At 42.1% G+C, this 16,098-nt stretch overlaps 1 pseudogene; it reads right to left on the bottom strand.

Annotated features, from left to right (window-relative positions):
* Positions 1-14,305: 14,305 nt before the first annotated feature.
* On the bottom strand, positions 14,306-14,939 carry LOC118847389 (annotated as a pseudogene).
* Positions 14,940-16,098: the final 1,159 nt, after the last annotated feature.

Genomic DNA, 16,098 nt, shown 5'->3' with positions numbered 1-16,098 from the left:
TCCAGTGGTACATCTGCTCCTAGTTTTGCCATTAATCATTTAGTGATGTGCAGCAAACCACATAATCTTTCTTGGTCTCAGTTTCTTTATCTGTAAAGGATGGGGTTTGATTAGATAATATATGAGATTACTCCCAGCTCCAAGATTCCACACATTTATGCATCTAAAAGTCTTGTGCTCAATTATTTGTAATAAGAGAAGAAATGTGGAAAAGGGAATCAAGAATCTAAAAGATCTCCTCTGCCCCCAGCTCATATATATGCCCTTCCAGCTAACTTGGGGGAGGACTATTCAGCATTGGAATTGGTTTTTATGGGAATATAGCAACTTTTGCACAAACTATGACTCAAAAAATTAATTAGCTCCTGCCCTCACTTAAATAATCATCCTAATTAACTTCAATTAAAATACCACATCTGAGTCAGCTCCTTGCTTCAAGTTGGCTTGGCATGGATTAGTGGGCTGCCCGGCTTCAGAGTGTGAATTGGGCCCACTGATGGAGGTAAGGAACTTGGTATCTGATGGCCTCTGAAGCCAATACTACCTGATGCAGACTCCCAGAGCCCAGCAGGGCAGACTAAGCCCTGAAGGAATCTCACATACCTGAGTTTGCTTTAAAAGATCATCGGACCAGTCCTCTTCTTAGCATTAAAGGTACAAGCAGCAAGCTAATGACATAGCAGCAGGCTTCCAGATCCATTCTGAAAAAATACTGCCATTTTGCCCTGATCCAGGAAGCTTCTAGCAAACTGCATCTGCAACTGATTTGCAGGGGCATTTCAAAGCTTTTGCATGAAGTTGCCCATAGAAATGCTCCCCAAGAAGGGAAGGGAGAACATGGAAGAAATGCAAGAGAGAGAGATCACTCCAAGCAGGTGTGGCCCATACTTTCCAGGCAGCCTTGGCTCCTTCAAGGAGCCCAGGCTAACTGCCTTTTATAGAAACTGGGATCTTTGTGATCCTCTATCCAAATTACTGACAACAGCAGCAGCTAGCATGGATCTCGCTCTGTAAGATTCACAAAGAGCTTTATATATTAACTCATTTGATCCTTAGCCTCCCAAGGTAGGTGTTATCATTGTCCTAATTTTATGGATGGGGAAACTGAGGCAGACCACAGTTAACTGGCATGTTCAGGGTCACATAGACCTTTTATAGAGCTCTAAAGTTCTATAAAAATGCCAGCTGTTATAATTACAAATTGGAAGTCTTAGCATCTAATGCATTAGAGGAAATAGGAACCAATCCCCTTTTCTAGTCTGTCAGATTATTTTCCATGGACAAACTAAGAGAAACAAACTCATTTTTCTATATTGTTTTAAAGTTTTCAAATACCCTTTACACATATTTAATTTAAGCTTCCCAACATCCCTTCGAGGGTAGTACTATAGGCGTTATCACCCCCATTTAAGGAGGAGGAACCTGGAGCTCAGAAAGGTTAAGCCACTTGCCCATGGTCTCATATCAAGTCACAGGATTTGAATCTACGTCCAAGTCTGGTGTTCCATGTACTACTGCTGCTTAAAAATTAACTCCTTCCGATGCTCCGTCTTTCAGGCTATGTGCTTCCATCTAGAAGACACTTTTTCGAGTCAAGAAGAATTGCATTAGAATCCTTCCTCAAATACTAGCCTGACAGGCTAGAAAGTCAGTAGAAGAGGCAAAACAGGAATAAGCAACTTTTCTGGCATGGCCACTTTCTTTAAATGGATGTTCACAGGAGAACTAAAGTCCCTTCCAACTTTAAGATTCTGTGATTCTGTGATATGAAACAGACTTATTAATAGCAGGGTCAGAATGTCCGATGTAAATAGATTATGGAAGCCATTCACAGATTTCATTTCTCATTCTCCTCACTGCTCTTGTAAATCACTTTACTTTTCTTGCCTCAGTTTACTCATCTGTAATGAGTGAGTTGGACTAGATGATCATTCAGCTTTAAGTCCACAATCCTCTGATTGCCATTCATCATTTAACCTCATTTATGTTTCTGTGCTCTGATTTAGATTATTTTTAGGATATAAAACAATGATAGTCTCTCATCTTAGACTGTGAGCTGTAGCTAATATTCTGATACGTGGAAGATCCAGAGTAGAGCTGCTCAGCCATCCATCCAACTGGTCCCATCACCGCTGTCCATGACGGGTCATCTCATGTGCAGCTTTTTCGGACACTATCCTTCGGATCCTCCATGTCCTACCTCCACTGCCCTCCACACACACCCCAGTTGGCTCTTTCTTAGTAGTTCTCCAACTCTTGTTATTTGCTCATCTTTTTACATGGGAATACTTTGGGAACAAGAAGTGTTTATTCTTGTCAATCTCTGGTGGCTACCAGTGTGTCAAACATACTAAATCAGGCCCTAAAGCATGTTGGTTGAACTGAATTGATTCACAAGCAACACAATTAAGCAGAAGGTACAGCAAATGAACATTTTCACAGTGGGCTGGGACAACTAAAGGAAGATAAAGGAAAGAGTTTCTACCATTTCAAGTCAACTCCCAATTAGCCTCACTCTTCATTCCTCATCCTTCAGATTGACCCTGTTCCAACTCAACTCTCATTTAGTAGGAAAATTTGAAACACAAAATCTTCCCATAATTCCCACCATTAGTTGGGTGTTCTATAGTCTATGGAGCAGGACACTGGGAGAGGCCAATGGTGAAATGGAAGGGAAGGATCCCAGAAGGAGAGTCTTTCAGCAGAGGCTTAATGCCTAAACACTGCCTCTCCCGTCAATCAGCCAGAGGTGATTGTGAGCAAATCATGTCTAGGTTTGCTCTGCTTTACTGCAGTAAATAATAACTCACATCAATGAAATGCTCCTGAGATTCAGTGAATGTCTGGTTTGTGTAACAGGTGCTCACTACCAGTTGTTGCATGGAATTGAAAGTGAGTCAGGGACATTTGACCCCATTTACCAGATGGAGAGGTACCCCTGGTACAGCCCAATGAGTTCAATTCTTGGAGCCTGAAGACTTGGATTTGAATATTGGCTCTTTGGTTTTCATTTTTTTTTACCTTTATCAAATCATCTCATTCTCTCAAATTCAGATTGCTATCTGAGGCAGTGCAGTAGAATCAGAGCCTAAGGAACTCTGTTCAAATCCTGGCTTTAATGCTTGATAAGATTTATGTTCTTGAACAAGTCACTACCATTCTGTTGGTTTGTTTCTTTATCCTACAAATGAGACTGTTAAAAAATAAAATGAAATCACATTATAAGGTTAAACTAATTGCTCCTTAGGGTCCCTTCTGTGCCAGTTCCTACGAAAAGGAGATAACACATGTGACATCACTTATCTGGTAGCATTGTGTGTATGTATGTGGGCATGAAAGGAAGGGGAGGGAGGGGGAGACAGAGAGAGGGAGAGAGAGAGAGAGACAGAGAGAGAGGGAGAGAGAGACAGAGAGACAGAGAGACAGAGAGAGACAGAGAGATTTTATAAATTGTAAATTATATTGTACAAGGGAATACAAAGATACCCCTGATTTTCTCTTACTAAAAGTGTTATTACATAATTGGAGACAATGCATCCTGCTGAGATTAATGTTCTGAGAAAATGCAAGTGAGTATCACAAGATGCAATGGACCTTTCAAACACTGAAGGGTCAGAAGTCCTGGAGATCTCATCAGTGGCAATACCTGCAGCCTTGGAATAGCAGCAGCTAAAGAGAACTTCTGTACTGGGAGCCAAGAGATACTCTGAAGCAAAACTAAACCCATTTTGGAAAGACAGCTTTAGTGCTCTGTAAGGACACCAATCCTTAGATCCCAGAGAAAACTGTATCTAATTGGAACTACTTTATATAAGGACTTCGTGAAAGTAGAAAGGGACTTTGTGAGGTATAACTTTGGCACATGGGTTCTCTAGTCTTCTTCCTCATTGCCTTATAAGTTTGAACCCATTATCACCAAAGATTTTATGTACATAAGGGAAAATGCAATCCTGGTTTAGGGAATATTGCTTCTTTAACAACTGTACTTGTTATAACTGCTTAGTAAACTAAAAACCAACCAACAAACAAACACCTAATCGTGCCTAGGAATCAGTGAGAAGTTCCATGGCAAGCACCCATGAGAAACAGTACAAGAAACACCATCTCTCCAAAATTATTCCTAGAACCTTGAGGAGAGAAGTAGAAATCCCCTAGAGCCATGGCCCAGCAATGCCAGTGTGAGTTGGGAAATTAGCCTTGCAGGATACGTTACATGTGGAAAACATACTTCTTTCCTACCAGAGCCAATGAGATAGTGTCCTCAGGAGACTTCAGCCTCAGCATTGTAGGAATTTTACAAGCACAGTCTTTTAAAATTCTACATGATGCTGGAGGAGAAGTGGAAGGAAAAGGAGAAGGATGAAGACGAGAAGGAGGAGGAAGGCAGAGAAGAACAAAAGCAACTTAATCAACTATGTGGTACCATAATGCATAGAACGCTGGATTGGGAGCCAGGGAGACCTGAGTTCCAATCTACTCTCAAATACTTAGTAGGTGTGGGAACCTGGGCAAAACACTTCACTTATGTCACCCTCAATTTCTTCATCTACAATATAAAGTACCTATGCCTGGGCCTTTGTGAACATCAAATGAGATAAACATAATATATGCTTAAAATTTATGGAAGAAGAAAAAGAAAAGGAAAGAAAGAAGAAGAGGATGAAGAAGAAGAAGAAGAAGAAGAAGAAGAAGAAGAAGAAGAAGAAGAAGAAGAAGAAGAAGAAGATAAAGAAGAAGAAAAAGAAGAAGAGGAGGAGGAAGAAAAAGAAGAAGAAGAGGAGGAGGGAGAAGAGGAAGAAGAGGAGGGAGAAGGAGGAAGAGAAAGAAGAAGAAGAAGAGAAGGAGGAAGAGAAAGAAGAAGAAGTAGAAGAAGTAGGAGAAGAAGAAAGGAGGAGGAAGAAGAGGAAGAGGAGAAGAACAGCAAGAGGAGAATTTCTGCATTATTACCTATGATAAATGAGACCTTTCACAGTCATCCTTCAGCTCCATTAGGTCATCTGTGTTTGGGAAAGAGTAAGCCTTGGGCTCCTTAGTCCCATGATGGCATTAAGGCAGCTGGTCCTTCAGTCCACTCTAGGTGTTCTGGTTTCAGTGCCTGCACAGGATATCTCACTCCCCGCTCTAGTCCGTCAACCACATTGATGCCTGGGGGATTTTTCCTAAAGCTCTGACTCCTCTGCTCCCTAAACTTCATCGGTTCCTTGATTCTTATATGATTCAGTACAGATGTCCTTCACAATCTGGGGTCAATCTACCTTGTCAAACATGACAGATAGATAGATAGACACAGAGAGAAATATCTAGATAGAGATATCTATTTCTATCTACACACACACACACTATGGTCTAACCATCTTGCTCTTTCTTATATCTTTACATATGGCTTCCATCTCTTGATTCCCCACGTAAGCACTTGCTGTCTTCCATGGGCAGAATGTTTTTCCTTCTCATCTCTATCTCTAGGCGTACCAGGTTTTCTTTAAGAACCAATCATATGAGGCCTTTTGTACACCCTGCTCTAGCTGCTAGGCTCTCCCCTGAAGATGGGCAAACCCTAGAAAGGCCTTCCTATTCCCTATTCCCTCTATCTGTTTTGAATATAACTGTATCCATTGACTGTTAAAATGTAATCTCCGGCAGGCCAAAAACACTACCTTCTGTCTCTGTGTCTCTAGTGCCTGGCACTTCATAGGCTATTAAGAAATACTTGTTAATGGACCTAGAATGAACCACCAGATACTAGAGTCACTGGAATGGATCATTCAAAATGCAAAGGAGTGGTGGATGGTCTATGTGAGTAGGCTGAAACAGCTTCTATGACAAAGGTGAAATGAAGCAGAAAGCCAGTGTAAGGAATGCCACCAAATTATTGTATGACTGAATAATAATAATGAATATTAAGAAACCCTAAATAACAATAGGTATTCAAATTGTGTTTTGAGATTTGGAAAATATTACTTAACACATGTTATCTCAATTAATCCTCATAAGAACTCTGTGGGGGGGAGGGGGGGAGCCAAGATGGCGACTGGAAAGCAGGGACTTGCCGGAGCTCCCCACCAGGTCCCACTAAACACCCATAAAAATGGCTCTGAACAAATTCTAGAACTGAAGAACCCACAAAATAGTAGAGGGAAGCAGGGCTCCAGCCCAGGACAGCCTGGATGGTTGCTGGGTAAGGTCTATGACAGGAAACTGGGAGCAGAGTGGAGCAGAGCCCAGTGCGGGTGGCAGCAGGACCAACCAGATAGGAAGCCAGGCAGAAGAGGCCCTAGCACCCTGAGTCAGTGAGCTGTGGCAGTTACCAGACTTCTCAACCCACAAACACCAAAGAAAACAGAGAAGGTTAGTGGAAAAAGCTGCTGGGACAAAGTGAAAGGAGTTTACAGTTTGGCCACCACCCTGGGGACAGCAGAGGTGATGCAGCTCTGAAGTTGCTTATAGAGCTACAGCTGCAGTGGCTTCCAGCCCCAGGCCCACCTGGTGGGAGGAATTAAGTGGTGGATCTGAGCTGTGCAGAGCCTGCTTAAGATCTGAGTCCAGTCCTGTGTGGGCAATTCATGGGGGAGGAGGAGTGCTGGTGTGGCAGAGCTTGCTGTATAGAAATAGCTCTGAAAACAACAATGTAGCCCCTCAAGCTTGGGACAAAGTACTCTTTGCTATACAAGCAGTCATACCCTGATGAAAAATTCAAGGGTCAAGTAAGTTGCCTGGGAACATGGCCAGGCAGCGAAAGCAGACTCAGATTCAGACTCAGACTTTGGAATCTTTCTTTGGTAACAAAGAAGACCAAAACATACAGCCAGAAGAAGTCAACAAAGTCAAAGAGCCTACATCGAAAGCCTCCAAGAAAAACATGAACTGGTCTCAGGCCATGGAAGAATTCAAAAAGGATTTGGAAAAGCAAGTTAGAGAAGTAGAGGAAAAATTGGGAAGAGAAATGAGATGGATGTGAGAAAACCATGAAAAACAAGTCAACAACTTGCTAAAGGAGACCCAAAAATACTGAAGGAAATGACACCTTAAAAAGTAGACTAACTCAAATGGCAAAGGAGCTCCAAAAAGCCAATGAGGAGAAGAATGCCTTGAAAGGCAGAATTAGCCAAATGGAAAAGGAGGTCCAAAAGACCACTGAAGAAAATGTTACCTTAAAAATTAGATTGGAGCAAGTGGAAGCTAGTGACTTTATGAGAAATCAAGATATTATAAACAGAACCGAAGGAATGAAAAAGTGAAAGAAGATGTGAAATATCTCATTGGAAAAATCACTTACCTGGAATATAGATCCAGGAGAGATAATTTAAAAATTATTAGACTACCTGAAAGCCATGATCAAAAAAAGATCCTAGATATCATCTCTCAAGAAATTATCAAGGAGAACTGCCCTGATAATTCTAGAGACAGAGGGTAAAATAGAAATTGAAAGAATCCACCAATCGCCTCCTGGAAAAAGATCCCAAAAAGAAAATTCCTAGGAATATTATCACCAAATTCCAGAGTTTCCAGGTCAAGGAGAAAATTCTGCAAGCAGTTAGAAAGAAACAATTTGAGTATTGTGGAAACACAATCAGGATAACACACAATCTAGCAGCTTCCACATTAAGGGATTGAAGGGCTTGGAATATGATATTCCAGAGGTCAATGGAGCTAGGATCAAAACCAAGAATCACCTACCCAGCAAAACTGAGTATCAAGCTCCAAGAAAAAATATGGATTTTCAATAAAATAGAGGACTTTCAAGCTTTCTCAGTGAAAAGACCAGAGATGAATAGAAAATTTGAGTTTCAAACACAAGAATCAAGAGAAGCACGAAAAAATAAAAAAGAAAGCAATCATAAGGGACTTACTAAAATTGAACTATTTTGTTTACATTTCTCCTTGGAAAGACGATGTGTATAATTTGTGAGACCTCATTATTAGGGTAGCTGAAGGGAATATACATATACATACATATATATATATATATATATATATGTGTATATATATATGTGTGTGTGTATATATATATATAATTTATATGTTATATATATGTATATATATATATATATATATACAGGGTACAAGGTGAGTTGAATATGAAGGGATGATATCTAAATATAAAATCAAATTAGGACATGAGAGAGGAATATATTGAGAGAGGGAGAAAGGGAGAGATAGAATGGGGTTAATTATTGCACATAAAAGTGGCAAGAAAAAAGCAGTTCTGTACTAAGGGAAGAGGGGGCATGTGAGGGGTAATGAGTGAATCTTGCTCTCATCAGATTTGACCTGAGGAGTGAATAACATACACACTCAATTGGGTATCTTAGCCCAGAGGAAAGAAGGAGGAAGGTGTGTTGATAAGCAAAATAGCCTTTGTTTTCTTTGAGTAATTCAGTGAGCCTTACTAGGTGCTAAGCCCCAGGCCCAAACCCCAATAGGTGTTAATGTAATTCATGTGGATGTGAATCTCCCAGGGTCCTAAGGGGAGGCGCCAACTCAAGAACCAATCACCAGAGCCTGAGCTCTGGTGATTCAGATGATGTTTGATGATGTCTGAAGCCCTATAAGAAGGAAGGACAGAGTCATTTGTGCGGGGGGCTCTGGAGATGGTGTTGATGAGGAGACTCCGGGTAGCTGTAGCTAAAGAGCCCTCCAACTTGTAAACCCAGATGCTGAAACTTTGTTGAACTCTGGTAACTATGTGTTGGGATTTGAATCAGACAAAGTCTGTTGATGTTTGTAATTTGTTTGCATTTTGTTTTGAAGTTCAGGGTGCTGGCTTTTTCCCCTGAACTAACTGAATGATATTTGAATGCTGAATTAAAACTAAGCTTGTCAACCCCTTCACCTTGCTTTCCTTAATTAAGGAGATCAGAAGAACCTGTGCTGTTGGCAGCTTTCTGGGTGCAGGCTGTGGGTGAATCTTATACCCCCACAGAAGCTGCTAGCCAGATTGTTGACACAGAAGGAGATAAAAAAGGGGGGACAATAAAAGGGAGGACAGATAGGGGGAGAAGGTAATCAAAAGCAAACACTTTCCAAAGGGACAGGGTCAAGGGAGAAAATTGGATAAAGGGGGATAGGATAGGAAGGAGCAAAAGATAGTGAGTCTTTCACAACATGAGTGTTGTGGAATGGTTTTACATAATGATATGCATGTGCCCTATGTGGAATTGCTTCCCTTCTTAGGGAGGGTGGGTGGGGAGAGAAGAGGGGAGAGAATTTCAAACTCAAAGTTTTAAAAACAGATGTTCAAAAAAATTTTTTGCATGCAACTAGGAAATAAGATACAGAAGCAATGGGGCATGGAAATTTATCTTGCCCTACAAGAAAGTAAGGGAAAAGGGGATGGGGGAGTGGGGTGACAGAAGGGAGGGCTGACTGGGGAATGGGGCAACCAGAATATACGCCATCTTGGAGTGGGGGGGAGGGTAGAAATGGGGAGAAAATTTGTAATTCAAATTCTTGTGAAAATCAATGCTGAAAACTATACATATGAAATATATTAAATAAATTGAAAAGGAAGAAATCTGTGAGGTACTTCCTATTGCTATTCCCATTGTACAGATGAGAAAACAAAGGCAAAGGACAGCTCAATGACTTTCCTAGAATCATAATCTATTAATAATTATAATAATAATAATAAGTAGAACCTAGTGCTTTAAAAAGTTCTGTGTGTGTGTATACATACACACATATATGCATGCACATGTACACGTGCACACACACACTCATAAACACATTTGATCCTCACAATAAGCCTGGGAAGGACGTGATATTTTTGTTTCCATTTTAGAGGTAAGGAAACTGAGTCTCAGATGTCTTATCACTTGCTCATTGTCGCAAAGCTAGTGAGCCTAAGACAAGATTTGGATTCAGGTATGGCACTCTATCCTCTGTGCCACCTAGATGAACATAGGCTGAGCAGATGGAGACCGTGAGGAAAACAATGAAGGGTGGTACACATTTTCCATCATTATCCATCCAATGGTGATACCAAGAGAACCTGAGGCAGACCTAACCCTGACAAAGTAGTGGGAATACATGGGTATGAGTCTTGCATGGCATTTGTGATGAGAAAATATTCTAGGAAAACTGGAAGCTGAGAAGACATTAATCCAGCAGTTGGGGGTTTTAAAAGAGCCTTTAAAGTTGGAAATATGCTTGACTCTTTGCTTTTTATCTAGACTACCCTCAGGGCTGGACATGGAATTTCATGGGAGGTCTGATCCAGGAAACTGATCCAGGGAGAGGCACAGTTTCTAGGGCTGTCTCTCAGACCTCTAGCACTGCTTGGAAAAGTCTTTCTAAGGATGTCAACTTCCTGAGGTTACTAGTTACATTCGAGATGCTTGTGGGTAACCTAACCTTCAGGAATATCGCCAACGAAGGGACTGTGCCCCATACCATGGCATGACAGTGAGGAGGCCAGCTGCTCCCAGCTCCAGTTGACACGGCCTTTGAAAAAAGGAAAATTCAGAAAAAAGCTAACACAGTGAATTCCCCTCTTTTCATGAGGGCTGCCCTCGTAGATCATGTTTACTCATGGGAGTCACAACTCCAATGTGATTGAAAATTCTTTTATAAATAGTAAAGGCGCTTTTAAAAAATCAAAAATCATGAAGACTAATAGTGCTGTCCCTTTGTCTTTGCTTCTCTCTGTCCCTGTCTTTTCATCTCTTTTTCTCTCCCTGTGTGTGTGTGTGTGTGTGTGTGTGCACGCGCGCGTGCGAGTGTATCTGTCTGTCTGTCTGTCTATGTCATTAGCTGTGGTACTGGGTCCACACCAGTAAATTCATCAGTGTATGGTGACTCCTGGTGAGGAAATTCCTTCCACCAATGTAGATTAGGATCTATCCTTTAGGGTATTAGCCAGTTGAAAGAGGGAGTGGAAGGCCACTGAAAGCCTTCATGAAGGCAAGACTCTAGGCCAGGGCCATGTCTTCATCTACTATACTGTGCCACTCCATCATAAATAAATGCCTGTTATCATTTAAAAATTAATTATTGTAATGTTTCTGAGATTTAAGACAACAAGACAATGAATCCTTTGAATTCACTGTTAAGGATTGTGTGGTTTGGTACAGCAAGCATTGGGGTTAGTGTCCAAGAAGTTGGGTCCATCTGGGTGCTCCCAAGGCCCTTTGGCATCGGGGGCCCAAGTTTTCTTATCTGGAAAAAGTGACATTGGATTAGAGGGCTCCTGAGGCCCTTTCTAGCTCTCCATATAGGAATCCTCACCTTATGGCCATATGGTCATATAAAAGATCTTCTTAATAGAATAATGATATCACTGCATCACATAGAGCTTAGAAGAGACTAGTAACTGTCATGAAAAAGAGAAAAATGTCTAAGTTAAAATAAATTAACGGGTAATTCAGGCAACAAATATTAAATATCCCCACCTATGATGTGCCAGGCTCTGGGCTAGGCTGGGAGTAGAAGTCCAAAGAATGACCTAATCCCTACTCAAAAGCCAGGAGTTTACATTCTAGGTAGGGTGTGTGTTTGGGGGGGGTAATGAATAATGAGTAATGAATAATGAAATATTTAGATAAGTATATATAGAATAAATATAAAGAGAATAAATGCAAATACGCTCAATTCTAAGTGGTTTGGAAAGAAGGGCACAAGTAGTCTGTGACAGGGAGATGATTAAGGAAGGATTCAGGTAGAATGTCATATTCCAGCTGGGACTTAAAAGGGAAAGAAAGGAATTGTTTTGAGCCTGAGGTAAAGAAAGCATGGAGAACAACCTATGTGAAGACAGATGTGGAAGTAACATCTGCTCCAAAGATGGAGGATCATTTGGCTGAATCCCAGACTTTAAAGTGGAGGGGGAGCAATGCCAATGAGGCTGGAGGGACAGATTGCCTCATCTTGTGAAGAACTAAAGAGAGGAGTTTGTATTTGACTGTGGAAAGATTAAGAAGTCACTGACATCTCATCAAGGGGGTTATGTGGTCAGAAACCCCTTTGGCAACAGCTTGAGGAGAGATTTGAGCCAGAGAGCCCAAGCAGAAGCGAGGTGATGAGCGTCTGAACTGAGATGGAAGAAAGTGAAAGGAAAGTGGTTGGATGTGTAGATATTATGAAGGTAGAAAAAAAGAGATTTGTGAGATGAAAGTATCTCTCAGGTGAGGCTCCATGAGGATTCAAGGTCAATGTGTGACTGCAAACATCAGAATGGAGGGAATAAGCACTTAGCAAGCACCCACTATGTGCCAGGCACTGTGCCGAGCACTTTTACAAATATCTCATCTGATGCTTGTAATGACCTAGGGAGGAAGACTTGAGGAATGATGGATGGTGCCTTTGACAGAAATAGGGAGGTGTGAAAGAAAGCAGGTTTGGAGATGGGGGGAATGAGTTCTGTCCTGTGCACATTCACTTTGAGCTATCTCTGGGATATCCAGTTTGAAGCATCTAATAGGCAACTGGAGATATGAGCCTGAAGACCAGACATAGTCTGCATCTCTAGTTTTGGAAGTCATTGACACAGAAACAGTATTTAAACTCATGGTAACTGATGAGGTCACCAAGGGAGAGATCACAGGAGGAGAAGAGAAGGGATCTGGGACAGAATGTTGGGGAATACCTACAGTGAAACAGTGGGATCTGGATGAGGAATCAGCGAGGAAGTTTAAGGAGTAATCAGATGGGTAGGAAGGAGCAATAGAAAAAATAATCCATGGAAACCCAGAGAAAAGAGAACATATGAGATGAGATACTGGTCAAAAATCTCACATGCAGCAGATAGGTTGAAAAAAGCTCATCTTATGTGGCAATCAAAAAATCATTCCAGAACCCAGCCTGTAATGATGCACAGAATTAGTCACGAGTCTGAGTCTTGACTCTGAAACACATATTGATCAAGTGGGAGGAGAAATAAAAATGAAAAGTGAAAAAGATACCCATAACCCACATGTACAAAAATATTCATAGCAGCTATTCATGTGGTGGCCAAGAACTGGAAATTGAGGGGATTCCCATCAATCGGGGAATGGCTGTACAAGTCGTCGTATATGAGTGTAATGGAATACTATTGTGCTATAAGAAATGAGGAGTACATGGATTTCAGAAAAAAAACCTGGAAAGAATTGCCTGAATTGATGCTGAGTGAAGTGAGCATTGTACACAGTAACGACATTGTGGAATGATCAACTTTGATAGACTTAAGTCTTGTCAGCAATACAATGAACTAAGAAAATTCCTAAAGACTCATGATGGAAAATGCTATCCACATGCAGAGGAAGACCTATGGAGTCTGAATGCAGATGGAAGAAGACCCTAGATAGATTAATTCTCTTGGTCTCAGTTTCCTCATCTGTAAAATTAAGTGTTTAGACTAGATAATTCCAGACATGTTGCCCATCTCTAATTCTTATCAATCCCATGCAAAATAGTTTACTAGACGCGTACACTCAATTATCTGACCAGAAATTGGAAGGAAGACTGCCATAATCTTCTGGTGTGAAGATCTTAATATGTTTTCCAGTGGATAGATGGGGTGGGGATGTGGTGGATAAATTCCTCCCAGACCTGAAGGTTGATGAAGGGCCCCCATCTCCTCCTAGCCGCAGGGATAGGATTCTGCACTCTGTAATGGGGAGGGACTGTGGTGCTGACTGATTTAACCTAAGGGAGTGACCAATAAGTGTCAGGGATGGTTGGGATTTTGAACTTTTTATTCATGGGAAAAAAATGGCAGGAATTCATGGATTTACCTTCTGCTCAAGGGCACAAAGAAATAGGCCAAAAAAGGAAAAGAAGTTAACTGAATTAAAAAGTTCAAACTGTCAGCTCTTCTTTTATATTTCCTTACTAACGAATTGTTTCAATGAACTCAAATGTCAATTCCCCCCTTCCTCATTCATCTTTCCAAACAGATTTTGCTTGTCTAAGCGCAGTCTTACAGTGAAGTCAGAGAAGAAAATTGCATGTTACTAAAGTGCCTGAACGGCTAGAAAACAACACTCTGAAAAGTTGGCCTTCTCAGGTGTCGAAGAAAGGATTCCCACTGCAGGGAGGAGGAAAAACCATTTTCTTTTGGATACTTGAGCTATATGAGATGTTGGGAAAACCTGATAACTTACTGGGAGCTCAGAGAATGTCACTGAAAGGCATTTACATTATTTTTTTTAAAGTCCAGAACCTTTGTGGTTTTTAATCTGGGGATGGAGGGCAGGGGGGGTAGGCAGGAAGGGGGACTGGGGGGGTAGGCATCCTCTTCCTTCCTGGGTATTTCCTGGTCTCTTTAGCCCAAGGTGAGCACCACGGAGCAGAATGGCCACACCATCTCTGGAGGACTCCAACTGTTTGGCTCCCCAGCTCATGATTCCAGCGCTTTCACGATAGCTTCATTGGCTTCTATCCTGATCTGAACCTCGGCCCGGGCTGCCTCATCTGATGCCCCCGACAGGTCCGAGTGTACTTTTTCCAGGTTGGATCTGGCAGCAGCCACGTCCAGCATGTCCAGAGTCACGGCTTCTTCTGCCAGCAGCTGCACCGAGGAATCAGCTTTCACTGTGACAGAACTGCTGCTCACAAAATACTTGGTGGTGGTGCCATCCTCGGCATGAACGGTCACCACGCCGGGCTTCAGCACCTGCAGGGTGGGGACGAGGGCAGCGAGGATCCCAAAGGCCCCACTCTGGGTTGGGACATCCACCTGCTTCACATTGGCCTCGTTGAAATACACCTGCGTCGGGGAGGCGAAGGTGAAGGACATCTGGCCGGGATGCTGGCGGTGGTGGCCAGAGCGGCCTCGGCATAGGCGCGGGCCGGGAAGGGCCACAGCGGCCGGGATGCGCTGCAGGGGCTGGGTCGCGGGCTTGGCGCAGCAGACGTGGGCCGCAGCGGCGGACAGGCCGGGTGCAGCGGCAGCAGGCAAACCCATTTACACTGGTTTTTCTTCTACGTGAAGAGCTTTGAGTAGACAGGCCTCCTGCTTTCATAGACGGCCTGTTCAGCAGAGCAGGGCTTGCCCCTGTCCCATCAGATTATGGCACTCCGTTCTTCATGTGGTTAAATTGTAAGCTGTAGAAGGCAGAAAATAATTTCATTTCTGTAATATTGACAGTGTCTAGCACAGTGTTGGCACATAATATCTGCTTGTTGAATAAATGCATAAATGAATAAGTGATTAAACACAAGAATATGCCCTAATTGTGGACAGGGGATATCATGTCTGCACCCAGCAATGAAAATCACTCTAGAATCTCAGTATTTTCACTACAGGGCTAGGGCTGACCTTAGAGATCATTGACACTAACAACCCTGATTTTATAGATGGGGACAGTGAGGCCCAGAGAGAGGAAATGGTTTGTGAATTTACCAAAGTTAACATCCCAGGACTGGAGCCTAGATTCCTCTGACTACCACTAGTGCATCATTGTTTCTATTCAACCACAGTGAATGGCATCTATTCCATTAAGGAAGTGGGGAGGGGGAAATTCATCCCACTGTATTTGGAGTTCAAGGACTTTGTGATTCTGCATAATTAATTTAAATTCTGAGAAACTCATTTTCCTTATCTATAAAAAGAAAGATTCAACTGGATGACCTTTGTGATGCCTTCTTTCTCTAAAGTCCAAGAGCTAGTTTATTACAAAGGATTAAGTGCATTTTACAGGGCAAGAAAAATAGGGGGTACCAGAGGAACAACCTTCCGATCCCAGGCCCTCTTCTCACTGCCTGGGTGACCTCAGCAAGTCCCTTAAGCTCTTTGAGACTCAATTCCTCACTTACCCAGTGAGGATTACCTCTAAGTCTCCTTCTAGGGTGACTCTTACGGCCAATCATCTTACGAAGTATCTATTCATTTATCATGGCATGGGAGGAAAGATGGGTAGAAAAAGAGAAATCATCTCTCATGAAGGAATGAAGCAGTCACCAAGTGATGAACAGGGTGGTTTTTTTCCCCCCAAATTTTTAAAGGTAAATTTTATTTGCATTTATAATAACCAAAGGGAAGAGGGTCTACAACAACAGTATTGCAAGATGTAGGGATAGAGTGGCTAATTGGTTAGAGACCTAGACTTCCATACCAGAAGCTCTACTTAGGTCCCACATTTGACACTTTATGAATGTGTGACCTTGTGAAAGTCACTTAAT

Source organism: Trichosurus vulpecula, chromosome 4 (assembly GCF_011100635.1).
Source record: "Trichosurus vulpecula isolate mTriVul1 chromosome 4, mTriVul1.pri, whole genome shotgun sequence".
In the NCBI taxonomy this organism is placed as follows: domain Eukaryota; kingdom Metazoa; phylum Chordata; class Mammalia; order Diprotodontia; family Phalangeridae; genus Trichosurus; species Trichosurus vulpecula.
The sequence above is the reverse complement of the archived record's forward strand: the minus strand, read 5'-3'. Positions and strand labels throughout refer to the sequence as shown.